The sequence below is a fragment of the Diadema setosum genome, chromosome 9 (genome assembly GCF_964275005.1).
Source record: "Diadema setosum chromosome 9, eeDiaSeto1, whole genome shotgun sequence".
NCBI classification, from domain to species: domain Eukaryota; kingdom Metazoa; phylum Echinodermata; class Echinoidea; order Diadematoida; family Diadematidae; genus Diadema; species Diadema setosum.
Genome location: NC_092693.1, coordinates 24,823,572 through 24,844,448, shown reverse-complemented (window position 1 = coordinate 24,844,448; position 20,877 = coordinate 24,823,572).

Here is a 20,877-nt window from a genome sequence, read left to right as displayed (position 1 = left end):
GCGTGAACATGTATTGCATTGCCAGACGGAAATGCGGTCTTGTAACTACTGATGTCGCTATGCCATTTCTGGCAACTTGGGAAAAATACGTGCCGTAAACATAAAACCTATAATCGGCTGGTTTTGATACCTTGCCTTTAGTCACAATTTTCAGTGTGATGACGTCATCAAAGTACAAAATAATGATGTGGTCTTGAAAGACAATTGTTCAAAGTACAACACCTTCGTCGTCGTCATTACATTATTATGATCAGTTTGACAAAGTCAGCCTGCAAAATTTTGCAGCAGTCGAAGCAATATGGTCTCCAACACAAAAAGAGGGATATGGTGTGTGTGTGTGTGTCTGTGTGTGTGTATAGGTGCGTTTATATACGAATGTGATTTCTACATGGACGAATATGTAATACAAAATTGAAGAAAAAAAAGTAAAATAGCTAAGTATTTTGTTTCGTGGTCTTGTGGGGTTCGAACCCGCACGTGTGCAACCTCACGTCTCTGAGACGTCGCCTTTAACCACTCGGCCATACGTCTCGACGAGAAAAAAAGAGGAACGTAAACTTATGTATGTGAAAGATGAATCAGGAATCGTTTTGTCCACATTCCATTCTCATTTTCAGTTTTAAACTGCAAAATTGTCAAACTAATGAGGAGATTTCAAAGAATAATATGCATGATTACTGCAGCTTATTGTCTCAGTTACCACACACTTAAGTTACAGAGGAAATGGAGCAAAATCATCTGAGATAAAGGTGCTTAAACGTTGTCAAGTCAATGCACATAAAAAAAAAATCACCTCCCATAGAGATAACACGTAAACTTGTCTGATTTTGAGTCTTTACCTTTAATAACAATTTGAAGTATGATGGTAAGTCTTCTCGAACCAAGAGTGTGGAACGTAAGCTTCTACGTGAAAGATGAATCATGACGATCACCAGTGACCGACACATCTTCAAAGGGATCAGTTATTAGAAGTGGAAGCCCTCGTGCCAAGCATATTGTCTCAGCAATTCCAAAGCAATGATACCCTTACATTTATGCATACCATAATTTCCCTCTGAAATCAATGGTAGGTATATTCATGTACAATTGCTTGCCTTGTCCATAAACTTTGCTTTACAAACTTTCAGTGAAACGTGTCATAACATAATTCTGTAACTCCATTAGCAGGGATTGACTTCATAAAGAAGGATAACGCTTAGCGCGTATAACTAAGGGGGATTTTAGCCTGATGCTCTGTTATTCACTGCTCAGATACCAACAACACTCATTACCTACGGCTACGTATAGAGAAACAGCCATGACGAAAATAAGTTATTCCTTTTCTTTGGCAGATAGACGCACAACCCCTTTAAACCACACTACAATTGACATGGAGGGACATGAAAAAGTTCATTACTACTACTAAACAGTGATGCCTTCTACTCATGTGGCACAGGATACCTCTATAGCAACATAAAACCTGTCTACAATTCCGTTATTGGGTCAAACAATAACATCCTGGAATTTCAAAGAGATGAGCGAGACGCCATACACCTGGCCTAGAGTTAATTCATTCAGTTGCCATTCCTGCTCCAGTTGAGTTATGCAAATTATTTTCCGACCTGTCTTGTGACAATATAACAGGAACAAACGTAGAGAAAAGGAAAGGGAAAAGGAAAGGTGGCAAGCGGGGCACTGTACCAAGGGCAATTTAAACAATACGTATGATAAATGAAGCAAATCCAACCTCCAGCCTCCGACAAAAAAAAAAGGAACTTGAGCGACTGTGTGTCGTGGGGTAGTATAATTGATAAGATAATACGATAAATGACATCGATCGGAATAAAGCGGAACTGCCAAAAGAAACACAAAGAAAGAGAGAGAAAAAAAAATGATAGCGTCCTGCGGGTCTCGAACATCTCGTCCTAAGGTAGTGCATAATGACCATGCAGCGCGCTAAGTGACTATAAAGCCACACGGCTGTACCGAAGATTGGATGTGAAATTTATCTTTGATCTTTATATATATATATATATATATATATATATATATATTATCTTAAATATCTATACCATATACAACATGAAAAAGTTCATTACTACTACTAAACAGTGATGCTTTCCATTCATGTGGCACAAGATACCTCTATAGCAACATATAACCTGTCTACAACTCCGTTATTGGGTCAAACAATAACAACCTGGAATTTCAAAGAGATGAGCGAGACGCCATACACCTGGACTAGAGTTAATCAATTCAGCTCCCATTCCTGCAAGTTATTTAAACGTACATGTTCCTACCTATCCTGTTACAGTATAACAATAACCAATGAAGAGAAAAGGAAAGAGCAAACGAAAGGTGGCAAGCGGGAAACTGTAACAAGGGGCAATTTACAACATTAAGTGTGACAAAATTAATGAAGCAAACCCAATCTCCAAACTCCAATACAAAACAAGGGAAATAGAGCAGCCGTGTTCACGGGTTACGTACACTTGATAAAATAATACGATAAATGACATCGGAGTAAAGCTGAACTGCCGAAAAAAAGAGAAAAAAAAGTAAGAACGGATGAAAGTCCTGCGGGAGTCGAACCTCTCGCCTTCCGGTATGGCGTTATGAACAACCAGCGCGCTAACCGATTATGCTACATGGCTGTCCTGAAGATCGAGTGCGAAACTTTAATCTAAATACTATCGTGACAGTGTTGACTTGTGATGGCGCTATTCAACTTCCCACAAGTGGCAGCGTATACAGTTGCAAAGAAAAATTGGGAATCGTTCCGTACAGATTGCATTCTCATTTTCAGTTTTAAATTGCAAAATTGTCAACCTGATGAGGAGATTTGAAAACATAAAATGCATGATTACTAAAGCTTATTGTCTCAGCTACAACATATTTATGTTTCAGAGGAAATGGAGCAAAATCAGATGAGGTAAAGGTGCTTAAACGTTGTCAAGTCAATGCATGGTTTAAAAAAAAAAAATCACCTCCCATAGACATAACACGTAAACTTGTCTGATTTTGAGTCTTTACCTTTAATCACAATTTCTAGTATGATGACGTCATCATATTTCAAAACCATTACATGGACTTGAAAGGCAAATGTTCAAAGTGCAACATATCTGAATTTGGGGTAATATTGAGCTTAAACAACAGAGATACGAGCAAATGAATGTCAGAAACAGTACCTCAAAAAAATCAATTCCACTTTTTTGATTTAAAATGACGATATGATGACGTCATCGCGTTTTCCTGCCAATACTGATACTTGGAATGTTATTTACAATTCATATACTTTTGTTATATGCAATAGAAATATAGGGTCAACGGACGATTTAAAGAACTATGGCGAAATAAACAAAGACATGTTTTTTCACTATATTTGCAGAAAGACGCGCACGCGGAATTTCAACTTTGACGCCAGTGCATTCCTTTGTTATGGGTCGAAATCGATCGGAAATCAATGGATATTATTACTCAAAGTATCAGGAATAGAAATCAGTCAAAAAAATTGCATTTTCATGTTGCTTACGGGCTCTGCGCGCGAAATTGCGCGGACGGACGCGCACGCGAGAAAATGTTTGAAACGCTTAGAATTGTCTGAAACTTCGAGATTTCCCATTGGGAAGTCGTTTTGAGCCTTTTAAAATTTTGACGCGCGCTTACGCGCGCGTAATGATGACCTGTGTAAGTAGCTTTAAAAAGTAAGATAGAGCGTGACCTGAACTTCATGTCCACCGAAAATGATACAGAAATAACATCTAGTTATGAAGTTATGATCGATCATGTGACAAGGTCCGAAAATCACAAAATGGCGCCTAGATGACGTCATAGATATGTTACTGTCATGAAAACCTTATTGTGGCTAGATTTTGTCATGAGACATGTTGACTGAAAATGTCATGTTATTTCGTAATGTCATTCTTGAGATATTGACGACACAAAATTGTCCAGAAAGAAAGAAGAATAAAAAAAAAATAAAGAGAGATTTTGACAATCACAATAGGTGATACGCTGATAGCGTATCACCTAATAAGAAAAAAGACAGATTTTGACAATCACAATAGGTGATACGCTAAAAGCGTATCACCTAATAAAAAAAAAGAGAAATTTTGACAATCACAATAGGTGATACGCTAAAAGCGTATCACCTAATAAAGAGAGATTTTGACAATCACAATAGGTGATACGCTGATAGCGTATCACCTAAAAAGAGAAATTTTGACAATCACAATAGGTGATACGCTGATAGCGTATCACCTAAAAAGAGAAATTTTGACAATCACAATAGGTGATACGCTGATAGCGTATCACCTAAAAATAAAGAGAGATTTTGACAATCACAATAGGTGATACGCTGATAGCGTATCACCTAAATATTATGAGCCAATGAATCATGCATACAGGACTAGAGGCAAAGATCATTCCATGCTTAGAATCCCGAAATGTAAAACGACACATGGTACATTTTCTATATCTTTTGTCGGATCAAAGTTTTGGAATAGTTTGCCCAAAAATGTTCAAGAGGAAAGAACAAGATCTTCATTTAGAAGAAACCTAAAAAATCACCTGTTAAAAGATGTTTAGTGATGAAAAGAAATTTCAGTGTTCAGTTTAATGTACTTCTATAGTACAGTTACTTTAAAAGAGTAGACCTTGCAATAAGCAGCTTAAATATACATGTAGCTATGATGGGAGAACCATTCTCGACTAGCACTTGTGCTAACTTTTGGTTCCCCCTTTAACAACATTATCTTCTGTTTTTCTATTTTTTTCGATTATTTTTTTCAGAACCTCTGTCTATGCATATATGTCTACATTACATACTTATTCATTCTCTTTGCCTTTTCAGTGATAAATGTATCACAACGAAACTAAATGTATTATAACACATGTATTCTTATGTAAGGTAGACATAAGTATGTAAAATATATGCTTGCAAAGCTGTAAGAACCTTGTACAAAATCATTGTATTCTCATAAAAATTTCATGTTATTGTATCTTACACTGTGGAATTTCATGTTATCGTGTTATCATATTCAATGTATGTTGTTAATAAACTCAACTCAACTCAACTCAAAGCTTTTACTAAGCATTATAGCTCGTAGTTCAGCAAGCTTTCTCCCGTCCGCTGTTGCGTATCCACCTCCAAAGAAGCAGATCAGATCCTGTAGAGAGTGGTTTGCTTCATTGAAGTGTTCTCTTACAGGGAAACCAGTGCGGTGGTGTCTGATTTAATGTGTACCTGTGGTTGTTGAATCTAGCTCATAGTATGCCACGTTGGGGCATTTAGAGCAGAGCAAGCAGTAGAGGATGTTACTCGAATCACAGTTGTGATTAGGAGAATGTATAGTGAAACCAGACGGGAGACTGACAGAGTTATCTGTAATGATGTGGGGCAGATTTGACAGCGTGGTTTCCCGCAGGGCTGGTTACCTTTGGGTTGGAGTGGTTGCGGAAGTTGACTCTTAACGAGGAGTTTTCTTAGATTGGGAGGCTGCCTCTGTGAGTGGAGAGGAACTCTCGGCGTACCCTTTTCAAGTTTCTTATCCGAAGTGATAGTGGACCATTCTTTTTTGATTGCACGGGCAAGGTGTCGTGCTTTGGGGTGATATAGAGACGAAGGGGATTGCCTCTTCGTCTTCAGTTTTTCTGACTTCTTCAAGGAGATCCTCTCTACGTTTATGGCTGACCTTTCTCATGACTTTCGTGACTATGTTGACGGGGTAATCCCGTTGAATGAAACGTCTTCCGAGCTGAAGAGCATCAGATTCATAGGTCTGAGGATCTGATGTTATTCGTTTGTACCTGATTAGCTGGCTGTACACTATTGACTCCTTGACATGCTTTGGGTGGAAGGAATTATAGTTGAGATACGTGAAGGAGTCCGTAGGTTTTTTGTACACCGACGTTTCCAGTTTGTGCCCATTGACTGATACAGTGACGTCAAGGAAGTGGATTTTCTCTCGTGAACTCTCAATCGTGAATTTGATATTTGAGTTTTGTGACTCGAAGCTTTGGTGGAAAGACTTAAGCTCATCGTCGTTATGAGGCTAGATCATGAAAATACCGTCAATGTACCGGAGGTACATAGTCGGTTGCAGCTGAGATTTCGAAGAAAAACTCCTCTTCCAGAACGGCCATCAAGATGTTAGCATACGCTGGTGCCATTTTAGTACCCATTGATGTGCCTTTATTTTGGAGAAAGTACTTGTCATCAAACTTGAAGTAGTTATGTTTCAGGATGAAACATAACAAATAACTAATAGAGTCACCTTGTTTACTTTCAGAATTGTCATTGTCGACCCTGAGGAAGACGAATGTATTCGTCGAAAATTTGGTCTGAATAAATAGCACTGCTGGACTGTCAAAATGCATTACCACTCTATACGTGCCCCCTTTAACAAATAATTAATCAATCATTTAAAGACCAAAATGAATAATAAAGGCACTTTTCTTGTCTAAACGATGTCAATTTCATAACTGAAAATGCAAAATCGAATGCAAATCTGCTGGGTGGGGCAGGGGTGGCACTTGCCCCCCCCCCCCAATATACATATATATATATATATGTGTATATATATTTTATTTTTTTTTTTTGGGGGGGGGGCAAATTGAATTTTTACCCCCCCCCCCCCCCGTGCCCCCTTTAACAAACTAATCAATCATCGATGTCAATTTCATAACTGAAAATGCAAAATTTTCGCCCGAACGGGGTGAAAATCATAATTCATTATTAATATATATTATAATATCCATACTCTTATATTTACTTATGAGTAAATTTAGTGTATAGATGGTAGCCTCGCGTCCTCGAGTGTGCCCCCGAAACATACCTTTAGTAAACCTTACATTTTCCCTTTCATCTATGCTTTTTAGCAATATAAGAATAATTTTTATTGCTCGAACAATGCGATCACGTTTGAGCTTTTAATGAATGTAAATTACTCTCGAGCCAATCTGGAATTCATGTTACTCACCTAAATGTCCGTTCTTTGTATAAATGCATTGATGAGATAAGATACATATTCCAGAAATCACCATTTCACATCATTTCTTTCAGTGAAACTATGCTTGACGAAAGTATCCGAGACGTAGCTGTAGAAATTGATGGTTATATTACAATAAGAAAAGACAGGAATAAGAATGGCGGAGGAATATTGTTTTATGTTAAAAGGAGTATTTGTTGTGAAGGCAGGCATGACTTGATGGATGATGATTTGGAACTGCTTGTCATACAAATAGATAGAATCAAGCAGAAGCCTTTTCTCTTGTGTCTTTGGTATAGACCACCAAATTCTAAAATATCTTTATTTGGAAATTTAGATAATATTTCTAAAAAAATTGAGATATTAGGTTTTGATGTTATGTTGTTAGGTGATCTGAACTGTAATGTTTTAACTCAGCGCAAAAGTTCGTTCACCCAGCGATTATTGACATTTGCTGAGGATTATCATTTAACGCAACTGATTGATAAGCCAACAAGAATTACCCCCTCCTCCTCGACAGTTATTGATCTCATATTTACATCTGCCCCTGAGAAAGTTACTCATTGCGATGTAATATCAATGTGTCTCAGTGATCACTACATGGTGATAGCAACTTGGGGTCGAGTTAAACATAAAACTCAACACCATAAGTATGTAATGACACGTGCATTTGAGAGAATGAATGTTGACGATTTTTAAAGAGATTTGTCTAATGAATTGTGGGAGGATGTGTTAGAAGAAAAAGATGTTGAGGAGGCTTACCTGAAGTGGATAACGAAGTATAGGAAAGTCATTGATAAACATGCACCACTTAGGAAAAGAAGAGTAAAACAAAATAATGTACCCTGGATAACCGCTGAAGTAAAAGATATGATGTATAAGAGCGATAAAGCTGAAAAGAAAGCTAGAAAGACTGATAGTAGTAGAGATTGGAATCATTATAGAAAGTTGAAAAATGAAGTAACATTGACTATGAGAAAGTTGAAGCAGAATTATGTACTAAATGGTATTAATGAAAACCAAAGAAATAGTAAAAAGGTGTGGAAAGTTATACAAAAGGTATTACCCACTAAAGTTAAAAATAGAGATGTGTGTTATGTTAAAATAGATAATAGGGAAATTACTGATTCTTTGGAATTGGCAAATGTGTTCAACAGTTATTTTTCGAACATAGTACATCAGATAAAACAAGATACAATGTTTCAAGGAGATTTTAGACAGTATATGAAGATGGAGTTTGATTCAACTTTTGTATTTACTAAAGTGACTGAAAGTGATGTTCGTAATGTATTTGATAGTATGTCCTTAGATAAAGCTACAGGTTTGGATGGGATACCTGCCAGATTCGTTAAACTGTCAACGCCATGTATTCTTCTGCCACTTACTCACATAGTTAATTTATCCCTTTTCAGCGGGGTCATCCCGCGTGAATGGAAATGTGCAAAAGTCGTTCCTTTATTCAAAGGCAGCAAGGAAACAGAGTTAGCAAACTATCGACCTATTTCCATTCTACCGGTTTTGTCTAAGGTCATTGAAAGAATTGTTCATTCTCAAGTCACCAAATACCTGTCTGAATACTCTATTTTGTCTACTAATCAGTCGGGGTTTCGACGCGGTCACTCCACTACCACAGCTTTGTTAAATGTTACCGAAAATGTATTGTCCAGTATGGATAAAGGCCTGGTTTCTGGGCTTGTAACATTAGATTTGAAAAAGGCCTTTGATATGGTCGACCACACAATAATGGTTGAAAAGTTAAGATTATATGGGTTTGACCACACAAGCCTGTTGTGGTTTACGAATTATTTAAAAGGAAGAATGCAAAGAACAGAAGGGAATGGTGCCATGTCTAACCCTGCTCCTGTTGTGTATGGGGTGCCACAAGGCTCGATACTGGGGCCGGTATTATTTTTACTTTTTATAAACGATATTACTCACACGGTCAAACATTGTGAATTATCTCTTTATGCAGATGATACATGTATGTATTTTTCCTCTAATAATCCTGTTGAAATGATAAGATGTATAAATCAAGATTTGAAAGAGATTTCTACGTGGTTGACAGCGAATAACCTGGTTTTGAATGCTGATAAATCAGAATATATGATTCTGGGTTCCAGGAAGAAGTTGAAGTATTTTCATGATTCTGGTATTATTCTTCAAATAAATGGTATACGATTGAAAGAAGTATATAAATGTAAAATTTTAGGAGTTGTATTTGATCCAAACCTTACATGGAAACTTCACGTGGATTATATAAGAGGGAAAATTTGAGAAATTTGTTCCTACTGAGGAAGATCCGGTTTTGTGTGAATTTCAAAGTTGCAAAAATGTTGTATTTTTCTATTATTCAATCTCATCTGGATTATTGCTCACCAGTATGGAGTAATGCTGCAAAGTCCATTTCGAATAGGCTGTTCGTTTTACAGAAGAGGGCTTTACGTATTGTTTTAAAGGTAGATAATTTAGAAAGAACCTCGATATTGTTTAGTAAATCAGGTATTTATTCAATATGTGTTCGTTGGAAAAGAGTAAATGTGATTTTGTTGCATAAATGTTTGTACGACTTTGCACCACAACATCTTTCGTCAAGAATACATTTAAAAGAACACAGTTATAAACTCCGTAATTCTCAGGTTCAAATTTGGTTACCCAAACCTGAAATAAATTTTATGAAAAGAAGATTTTTATATGCAAGTTCAGGTTTATTCAATTCATTGTCATTGGTCACCCGAAACACAAAATATATAGATTGTTTTTGTAAGAAGATGAAATATGAGATCCAGACTTCTTAAGTTGTAATTTGATATATTTGTATTCATATTCTTAATATTTTTTTTTATATAAAGTATTGTTTAATTTATTATTTGGTCACCGGTTCCAAATTTCCGGTTTTAGATATCCCCTTACTCATAATATATACACACCCACACTCAAATACTTTTTTGTTGTCGTTGATCAGTATTTTGGTCAGGTATTTAGTTGTGTTAAGTTTAGTTCTCTGAGCATATCTCTATCGTTTTTGTCCGGCTATTTCTATTACTGCCATTGTTTTAATATATGATATTAATATGTCGACTGTGAGTCATTTGTGTATTTTTTTCTATTTGCTACTGAAATAATTTTGATGAATTTATTAATTTGTCGACTGTAAGTCACCTTTTTAGAATTTTTACAATGATTTCATACCCACGTTGTACAAGTTTAATGTGTATTTATCACTGTTGTTGTTTTTATATGATTTTTATATGTATGTCAAGTGGACCTCTTTGAAAATCAGCTGTGCTGAAAGGGCTATCCACCCTACTGCTGGAAATAGATAAATAAATAAATGAATAAAATTTCAGACGAATAGCACAGTGAGAGTGGCTCGCTCGCTCTGCCCGTACATATATAGTAAAATGAACAGTTTTCATAAGTTATGTTGATAATCCTTCGCAGTGATGTTTGTTTTACTACGTTTAATTCCCTAGAAATCTGAATTAAAATGTTCTGTAAACGCAACTTTTACACTCTGTTTTTTTTTTTAAAAGTCCCTATACCGTGATACCCCCTCCAACACCCTCCCCCGCTCTGTCGCTTCGCTCCTTCGCCGAGGATTTCACACCGTCACATAATGTACCCACGTATGTTATAATTGTAGTCCTTCACACTATTTTTTCGCCATTTTTAATTCCCCAGAAATTTCCTTTTAAATGCTTTATAAATGCGACTTTTGTACTCTGTGTGTTTTTATAAAAAGTCCTTACCGTGGGAGGGGGATACCCCCTCCCACACCCTCCCCCTGCTCGGTCGCTTCGCTCCCTCACCGAGGATCTCACATCGTCACATAAAAATGTACCCCCGTATGTTATAATCATAGTCCTTCGCATTATTTCTTCACTATGTTTAGTTTCCCAGAAATTTGCTTTTAAATGCTCTATAAGCGCGACTTTTGTACTCTGTTTTTACAAAAAGTCCCTACCGTGGGAGGGGGTATCCCCCTCCCCCTGCTCGGTCGCTTCCCTCCCTCGCCGATGATCTCACACCGTCACATAAGAATGTATCCCCCGTATTTTATAATCATGCTCCTTCGCACTAATTTGTTTTTTCACCATGTTTAATTTCCTAGAATTTGCCTTTAAATGCTCTATAAACGCGACTTTTGTACAAAAGTACAAAAAGGTCCCTACCGTGGGAGGGGGTATCCCGCTCCCACACCCTCCCCCTGCTCGGTCGCTTCGCTCCCTCGCCGAGGATCTTACACCGTCACATAAATGTACCCCCGTATGTTATAATCATAGTCCTTCGCACTAATTTTTTCCCACTATGTGTAATTTCCTAGAAATTTGCTTTTAAATGCTTTATAAATGCGACTTTTGTACTCTGGTTTTACAAAAAGTCCCTACCGTCACGGTACCCCCGCTCGGTCGCTTCGCTCCCTCGCCGAGGATTTTACACCGTCACATAATGTGCCCCCGTCGAGAGTTTGCCCCCCCCCCCCAAAAAAAAAAAAAAACCAAACAAACAAAAAACAACAACAACAACCAACAAACCAAAACAAAGCAAAACAAAACAAAAACCAAAACCAAAAGCGTTCCGGCGCGCTTGCTAAGGCCTACTACAATAATGGAAATTAGCCATGACTCCTTTCTGCTAAATAAAATCATATAAATGGGGGCACTTTGGGGCTACTGTCTGGGGGCCCCGTACAGGATAAAATAGCTTGCTTTGGAGTTTGGGGTATTTCTGCTGTGTACTACTTCCATTGCAAAAGCAATTAGCTATGACTCTTTTCAGCTAAATAAACTCATATTGTTATGTGGGGTGGGGGTTGGGGCCATACTGTGTAGGGCCCATACAGGATAAGATAATTGGATTTGGTGTTTTGGGTATCTCTGTTGTGTACTATGACCTACTTCCATTGCAAAAGAAATAAGCCACGACTCTTTGCAGGTAAGTAATATCATATGGGAGCACTTCTGGGCTACTGTCTATAACAGGATAAGAATAATAACTGGCTTTGGTGTTTGGGGTATTTCTGTTAAGTACTATTGCACTGACACTTGCACAACTTTTGGCCACGATTTTGTCGTGGCAAGTCGTGACCAAAATTTTAATCATTTCAAAATTTTTCGTCCCGACATGGCACGCAGTCACGACGGGTCTACGCACACTTCACGCCAGTTTACGACTAGTTTGCGCACAGGCACGATTCGAGTCGTGCCAATGCGTGCCACAGAATCGTGCAAGTGTCAGCCTGGCTTAAGACCACCAAACCTTGTGACCCTCTTTGACTGAATAATCTTCTGGGCCCCCGGTATAATTCCGAGCATTCCATTTCATGCATTCCATGCTCGCAGCACTGAATCAGCTATCAAATTCAAAATCCGGTCATTCAAATTCACTATCGGAGCAATCACTAGCTGTGTTCAGACGATGGCAGTTTTGGTCGGAGTAACTTCGGCGGAAGGGTCGGAGGAAGCTTGGTAGGAGGAAGGTCGGAGGAAAGGTCGGAGTAGTGCCCGTCTGAACAAGGTCGTGGTAACTTCCTCCGGTCGGGGGAACTTACCAAGATACTCCTGAGTTTTCTCAGGAGTATCTCGCTACCACGACTAGCCGGTCGTGGTAGGAGGAAGGTCGGAGGAAAGGTCGGAGTAGTGCCCGTCTGAACAAGGTCATGGTAACTTCCTCCGGTCGGGGGAACTTACCAAGATACTCCTGAGTTTTCTCAGGAGTATCTCGCTACCACGACTAGCCGGTCGGAGTAAATTGCCCGTGCGGACAAGCCCTCGGAGTATCTATCACCTTACAAACCTTACGACCTAGGTAAAACTTCCGGGGTCAGATCGCAATGTTGACATTTTGCGAGTACACGTGCGCGTGCAGTACAATTCTAACCTAGCCGCTGTAATCGCGACGAAAGAAGCTAGCGCTCAGAAATTCTCATCAACAAGAATGGAGAAGACAAACGCCGCTGGTAAAAAACAATCGTATGGTCGACGTGCGCGGCGGTACCACTTCCGGAAGTTACACCGATCCTCCACGGTGATCCCCGCGAAGGCAGTGGTAGATTGGTCGGAGTTTCTTCCCACAACCGTCGTGCGGACAGCAGGGTCGTGGTATAAGATAAGTATCAATATGAATTTTAATTACTGTGCCATAAAATTTTACTCCGACGAGAAATACGTCTGAACATGGCTACTGTTGTTCATTTGCATCATTCGTCATTCAAATCTAACATAGGAGCAAGCATTTCAGCAATGAGCATTCAAATTCGACGGAATCTCGTCGGTCATTAAAATTCTTGACTGCTGTTATAGGCAACCATGTTCCAAATAAGTGCATTCAATTCAAAAGAATTCTTGAATTTAGTTAGCTTGGGGCCGTGTATGATAGTCTGGGTGCCAAAGCCACTTTTTGGGCCTAACCTTGTTTTATCGTCCACCCAATGTTTTTTTTTTTTTATGATTGTACCCTATTTCGAGGGTGCTGAATCCGAATCTGGATGATGCAACTCTTGCATCCTTGAGGGTTTTGAGATATTCAAGATGGCCGCCAAAATGGCCGCCCAAACCGGAAATTCCCATGTATTTCCTTCTAAATGGTGAGAAATTGAAAACAATTGATCGTTTTACCCTATTTCGATGGTGCAGAATCCGAATCTGGATGATGAAACTCTTGCATCCTTGAGAGTTTTGAGATATTCAAGATGGCCGCCAAAGTAGCCGCCGAAATGACTGCCAATTAAAACCAGAAATTCCGATGTATTTCCTTCTAAATGGTGAGAAATCGACAACAATGCATGGTTTTACCCTGTTTGGAGGGTGCTGAATGAGAATCTGGATGATGCAACTCCTTCATCCTTGAAGATTTTGAGATATTCAAGATCGCCGCCAATTAAAACCAGAAATTCCGATGTATTTCCTTCTAAATGGTGAGAAATTGAAAACAATTCATGGTTTTACCCTGTTTGGAGGGTGCTGAATGCGAATCTGGATGATGCAACTCCTTCATCCTTGAAGATTTTGAGATATTCAAGATGGCCGCCAAAATGGCCGCCAAAACCGGAAATTCTCACGGTTTCATTCTCAATGGTGAGAAATTGAAAACACTTGATGGTTTTACCCTATTTCGAGGGTGCTGAATCCAAATCTGGATGATGCAACTCTTGCATCCTTGAGGATTTTGAGATATTCAAGATGGCCGCCAAAATGGCCGCCAAAACCGGAAATTCCCATGTATTTCCTTTTAAATGGTGAGAAATTGAAAACAATTCATGGTTTTACCCTGTTTCGATGGTGCTGAATCCGAATCTGGATGATAAAACTCTTGCATCCTTGAGGGGTTTGAGATATTCAAGATGGCCGCCAAAATGGCCGCCAAAACCGGAAATTCTCACGTATTTAATTCTCAATGGTTCAAAATTGAAAACAATTGATGGTTCTATCCTATTCCGATTTCAAAATGGCCGCCAAAACCGGACATTTCCACGTATTTCAATTTTAATGTTTCCGCAATTGAGAACAATTTTTATATTGATGATTCTAACCTATTTTGATCACTGTGCTGAATGTGAATCTGGACGAAACCACCCTTGCATCATTGAGAGTTTGAAGATATTCAAGATAGCCGCCAAAATGCTCGCCAGAATGTTGAGAAATTGATAACAATTGATGGTTTTACCCTATTTCAGGTTTTCGTCAATGGCAAAATCTAAACCCAACCATACTCTTCTGATAAACGAACGCATATTGTACATCCCAGTTTGAACTTGCTGTACAGTGAAACCCGCTTTGCCGGATATCTTGGAGTTTGTAAGATACAGCTGTGCCAGGAATGTATCCTGCAAGACTACAGATGCGGTTGAATATTTGAAAGATTACACTGTTTCATCTACATATTATCATGGATATGTTTTGAACACTAACAATCAGTGGACAAGACATACCCATCTCGATCATATTGTGATAGTGATGTAGAGAAGTTTACTGAGATTCCCAATATTAACTGTTTTAATCCATGAACAGTTTTAATCGTTTCATCCATGAACACTCACATTGGTTAATTGGTTTATATAGGTGGTCTTGATGACATTGTTAAAGACAAGAGTTGGACGTTTTTATAGTTCTGCTTCAAATTTTTCATCAATGTGATGTAATACGTATATATACAAAGTTGTATATATGTATATATATATATATATATACATATGGGTTGACAAACCTCGTATCTACAAAATGTCACATGTTCAGGAGAGAAAAACAAAAACAAAAACAAAAAGTAAACAAACATGGCAGCCAAAGCACTATAACAAATGAGAGAACCTTTCCTTTGACATGCCATGGTTGCTTCATTTTTGGGGTAAGACAGCTAAGGTTTGGACAGGACATCATTAACTGATTATCTATTTATTCAAAAATGTCATTTTCACTAAAATTTCAGATACAGGTCTTGTCGCCCAAGCAACGATACACAAGAGGGGGATGGAAAAATCACAGGTAACGCGCAGTAAAAAAAACCCCCAACAAACAAACAACAACATGTAAGGTAATAGTTGATAGTCCAGTACTTAAGAATATCATAATCACGCTGAGTGCTTTTGAAATTACCCTTATATTGATATCTGCTATAGTGGTCATGGATGCAACCATTTCTAGTGACGTACAGACTGTAATCGGAATATGCCACAAGTTTCATAAGAGTACGCGGCGAGTCTCATAAGAATACAAGACAAATTTCAACACCAAATACCAGCAGGCCATAATTTGATATTACTCATATAGCCAAAAAGGATTAACTTCACATCAGTCTGCGGAACCCTTATTGGCTACCACAGGCATTACTTCATAACAATTGTGCATAAAGAAATTTTCAGTCTTATCTTTGTGTTTGTACGTTTCAGTATGATGTCAATATCATTTTTCTTTCCATTACGTGTTAATGTTCCGTTTGAGACATATCGGAATATCTCAGTATATTACAATAACATTGTGACAGTCATTTTGGATGCCATTAATTGTTGGCTGATTTGACAAATTTGCTCAGCCGAGTTGAATTCAAGAATACGGATTATTGCTTTTAATCACTCGCTTCACGTTATAGCACAATATTTCACAATTTATAAGAAAATATTAAGGAATTTCCGTTTATACAGGACATTTATAAATATCTCAAAACCTTCAGCACCCTCGAAATGGGGTGAGACCATCAATTTATTTTCAAATTTTCACCATTTAGAAAAAAATATTAACATTGGAATTTCAATTTCTGCCAATTATTTTGGCGGTCATCTTGGACGTCTCAAAACCCTAAGAAACGCAAAAATGGCAACAACAAAATGTCGAGGGTGCTGAATAGGGTCTCAAAAATTTCAATATTGACAGTTATTTGGCGGTCATCTTGGAATTCTCAAAACAACCCAAAACACAAGAGTTGCATCAACCAGGTTTGGATTCAGCACCCTCAAAATAGGGTAAAACCACCAATTGCTCTCAATTTTACACCATTAGAACGAATTAGGGGGCCTACATGGGGATTTCCGTTTTTGACGGCCATTTGGGGGCCATTTTGGCGGCCATCTTTATCATCTCAAAACCATTAAGGATGCAAGAGCTTTATCCTGCAGCTTCAAATTCAGCAAACTCAAAATAGGGTAAAACCATCAATTTATTTTCAATTTTACATCATTGAGAAGGAAAAAGGGGGTCTACATGTGAGTTTCCATTTTTGACGGTCATTTTGGTGGCCATCTTTATTATCTCAAAACCCTTAAGGATACAAGAGTCTTATCAAGATTCTGATTCAGCACCCTCGAACTAGGGTAAAACCATCAATAGTTTTTTAATTTCTCACCATTTAGAAGGAAATACGGGGGAATTTCCGGTTTTGGCGGCCATTTTGGCGGCCATCTTGAATATCTCAGAACCATCGAAATAGCACCGTCGAAATAGCTTCGAACTATCAATTGTTTTCAATTACTCACCACTGAGAAGGAAATACACAGGAATTTCCGGTTTGGGCGGCCATTTTGGCGGCCAATTTGGCGGCCATCTTGAATATTTCAAAATCCTCAATGATGCAAGAGTCGTATCAGCCAGATTCGGATTCAGCATCCTCGAAATAACTTAGAACCATAAATTGTTTTGAACTTCTCACCGTTTAGAAGGAAATACATAGGAATTTCCGGGTAATTTGGCTGCCATTTTGGCGGCCATCTTGAATATCTCAATATCTTCAAGGATGCAAGAGTCGCATCAGCCAGATTCGGATTCAGCACCCTCGAAATAACTTGGAACCATCAATTGTTTTCAATTTCTCACCATTTAGAAGGAAATATACAAGAATTTCCGGTTTTGGCGGCCATTTTGGCGGCCATCTTGAATATCTCAAAACCCTCCAGAATGCAAGAGTTGCATCATGCAGATTCGGATTCAGCACCCCCGAAATAGGGTAAAACCATCAAAAAACATCGGGTGGACGGTAAAACAAGGTTCAGCCTTTGGCACCCAGTCTATGAGTGTCTTTTTCATTTAGCTTCGAATTTATTAGTCCATGGGCCAAGAGCCGAAAAATAGGTTGTTGGTACCACCCGAGGTGGCAAAACCTTTTTGGTGTCATTTTGTTTGTCGGACATAGATACGCTTATCAAGCTATGATAGCATTTCCAAATGAGTAGCTTAGTCATAATAAATGAATTTTTAACCAATTTGGTCTCGTTTTTATATCCCTATACTTCTGAATCGAAACTAACCGCTATACAAATACGAGCACTGCCTTCTGTATGTCCACAGGACCTGGGCCCCGTTGCTAGAAACTTTGCGTTTAAACGCAACTTGCAACTGATTGTCACTGGCCAATCAAAATCATTGTTGCATGCACGTCTTCTTAATAGGGCAGACCCTGAGCCAATCAGAATTGTTGTTTCAAAATTAGCAATTATTTGCAATTGATTGCAACTTTCTTGCAACGGGGCCCTGGTGTTCTGTTGTAAACGCGGTGCGCTTAGTCTTTATTCAAGGCAGCGAAGGGAATATCCAAAGGGTTATGATGTCCACAGCTGTCACGCAGTGCGCTTAGTCTTTATCTAGAACAATGTACCGTTATCATATCTAAAGTTCCTGATAAAAGGGATTATCTATACTGTTTTTATATCACCCTCTCAACAAATACATCAGTTTTAAGCAAAAATCACTCTGTTCATTTACAACATTATTGATTATAATGTATTGTAGTGTACCGGTACATTGTTTTTGCATAATCTTTCATTGTTGGATGGAAATAAAGCGACATTGGCGTGGTATTAGCGTTTTCAACGTAGCGTTTTCACCTGAAAATGATAAATAATTGAAAAAGACGCTAAAATTCACGAGAAATTGCTTTTTCTTGTTGTTGTTTTTAGACAAAGGGATATACACTGTATCATAAGCTTTGGATATTCCCTTCGCCGTCTTGAATATTAGACTAAGCGCTGTGGACATCATAACCCTTGGATATTCCCTTCGCTGCCTTGAATAAAGACTAAGCGCACCGCGTTTACAACAGAACACCTGTGAACATACAGAAGACAGTGCTCTTCTTTGTATAGCGGTTGGTCTAGATTCAGAAGTACAGGGATATAACAACGAAACCAAATTGGTTTAAAATTCATTTACTATGACTAAGCTACTCATTTGGAAATGCTATCATAGCTTGATAAGCATATCTATGCCCGACAAACAAAATGACACCAAAAAGGTATTGCCACCTCAGATGGTACCAATATCTGGCCTGGCCCATGGACTATATTGGGCTCTTATGATGAAGATTATTTATTTTGCCGTAGGGCCTATAGGTCCTACGGCTAATATTCTAAAATTTGAACTCACGAGCATGAGAAGGAAAAATGGCAGGCATATACCACAGGCAGTGAGGCACATTACGCACTGCATACAAACGAGTAAAATAGGGAAGCTTGACACCTTCGAAAACAAACAAACAAACAAACAATTTCGACTACGTTGAAACTGATATCTTGAACATTGTAAACGTCTTGTTTGTTGTTTATTGATATTTTATTGGTTTACTTTTGCGGGACTATATGACATCATAATGTGTCAGTTTGTCTTTAAATATTATTGATGCATTTAGTGGTTAGTTTTGGGACGTTGTCTTTTTTAGTGCATGCCGTGTCATCAAGGAGTATGTTTGAATTGTCGTTGTGTTGTTTGGATGCACTGCTGATTGGACCTTGTAATTTAAATTTCTTTAAATGAAAAACCAATGATACATGAACACAGAACAATACAGAAACATTAAACATAAAATAAATGCATAATATAAGCCGGGGTTGTGTATACCTCTTTGTTTGTTTTCATTGAAACTTTCGCCCCTGTCTGCCCCTATCCTCCCCCATTACCCATCATTCTTCAAAAAATCTATTCTATTTCCTTCCTTTATTGATTGCATGAAGTAGAAAATTGATCATAATAAAATTGAACGCCCCAAACAAGCTCATCGGGACTATCGCATGAATTTGAATGCACGAGTATAATAGGAAATGCAGTGCACGCATTTTGAAATTGATCGCACATGCGTGAATTTGCTTTGACGGAAACGAAATAGAGCTCCCATAAATGAAATTGATTGCTCGGATTTTCAGTTTGAATGCCCAAATATTTTTATCAAATTTGAATGCACATTCATGAATTGGAATGACTGAAGTATAAAATTGACCGAGAAAACCTATTTACGCGCGCCGACGGATATACACTGACAGTTAAACGAAGTATGCATACTGTGGTAAGTACTATAGGTGTTACAAAAAACATTTCCCACTTTTGGTCCTTAATAGTTCGAAAACTTTACGTAAGATGACACTGTTATTAATATGAGCAAATTAGTTTGATGTGATTTGAAGATGAGAGCATAAATCAGTTTCGTTAAATTCATGATTAATTTTAAAGTTAAGCTCCAGATTTTGGTCAAATTTGAACCCTCTGTACAAAATTGAACTTTACACAAGAACCAATGATGTGTATGCGAGTGTGTGCTTACAATGACCCTGAACAATAGACATGAATATCACGAATACCACCTTTTCAGAGCTCTGCTGACTAGGCTTCTGGACTCTTGCTCCAAGGCACATGAATGCTTTATTAATAATTCATGATGGATTGCCCTGGGCACTGCTAGTCTGAATTCATGGTAAAGGGTAAAATGCATGCACATGAAAAAAAAAAAAAAAGCACATGTTTTCATGTGCTTGCATACACTACACTTCAGGATGAATAAAGACTAGCTGTGACAGTGGAATTTCTCATGAATATGTAATAGAGCATTCCAATCCTGGCCATTGTTCAGGGTGTTAACCACACACTGCCATACACACCAATTGACCCCTGTACAAAATCAAAATTTTGTACAGAGGGTTGATAACAGAGCAAAATCTGAAACCTAACTTCAAAATAAATCTTGAATTTAATGAAACTGATTTATGCTATCATTTTGAAATTACCTTCGACAAAATCGTACCCTATTCAGTTATTGCTCATATAAATGTCAGTGTTATTTTATGATACATAGTTTTTGAACCATTAAGGATCAAAAGTGGGAAATATTTTTTGTAACACCTAGTATCTCTCTTTCGCTATCCCAATAAATACTAACTGCTTTACAGTTGCATGCATCTCAGCACTCCATCTCCTATCAACATTTTAGAGCCTTTCTTATAATCTCATTGACGCTGAAACTACATACATACATTCATTTACTTTCAATAGCAGCCATGTCTTGTATTGGTGTTTTGGTTTAAGCTCATTAGAGACATTTCTCTGACAACAGCAACAGACAAAGGGAAGTCGTGAGTAGACATTTGGCATCAAGTTTTATTCTGCAATTGTAACTGTTCTACATCAGAAGTAGGAGACAGTTTACAAGGTGACATTTGAAT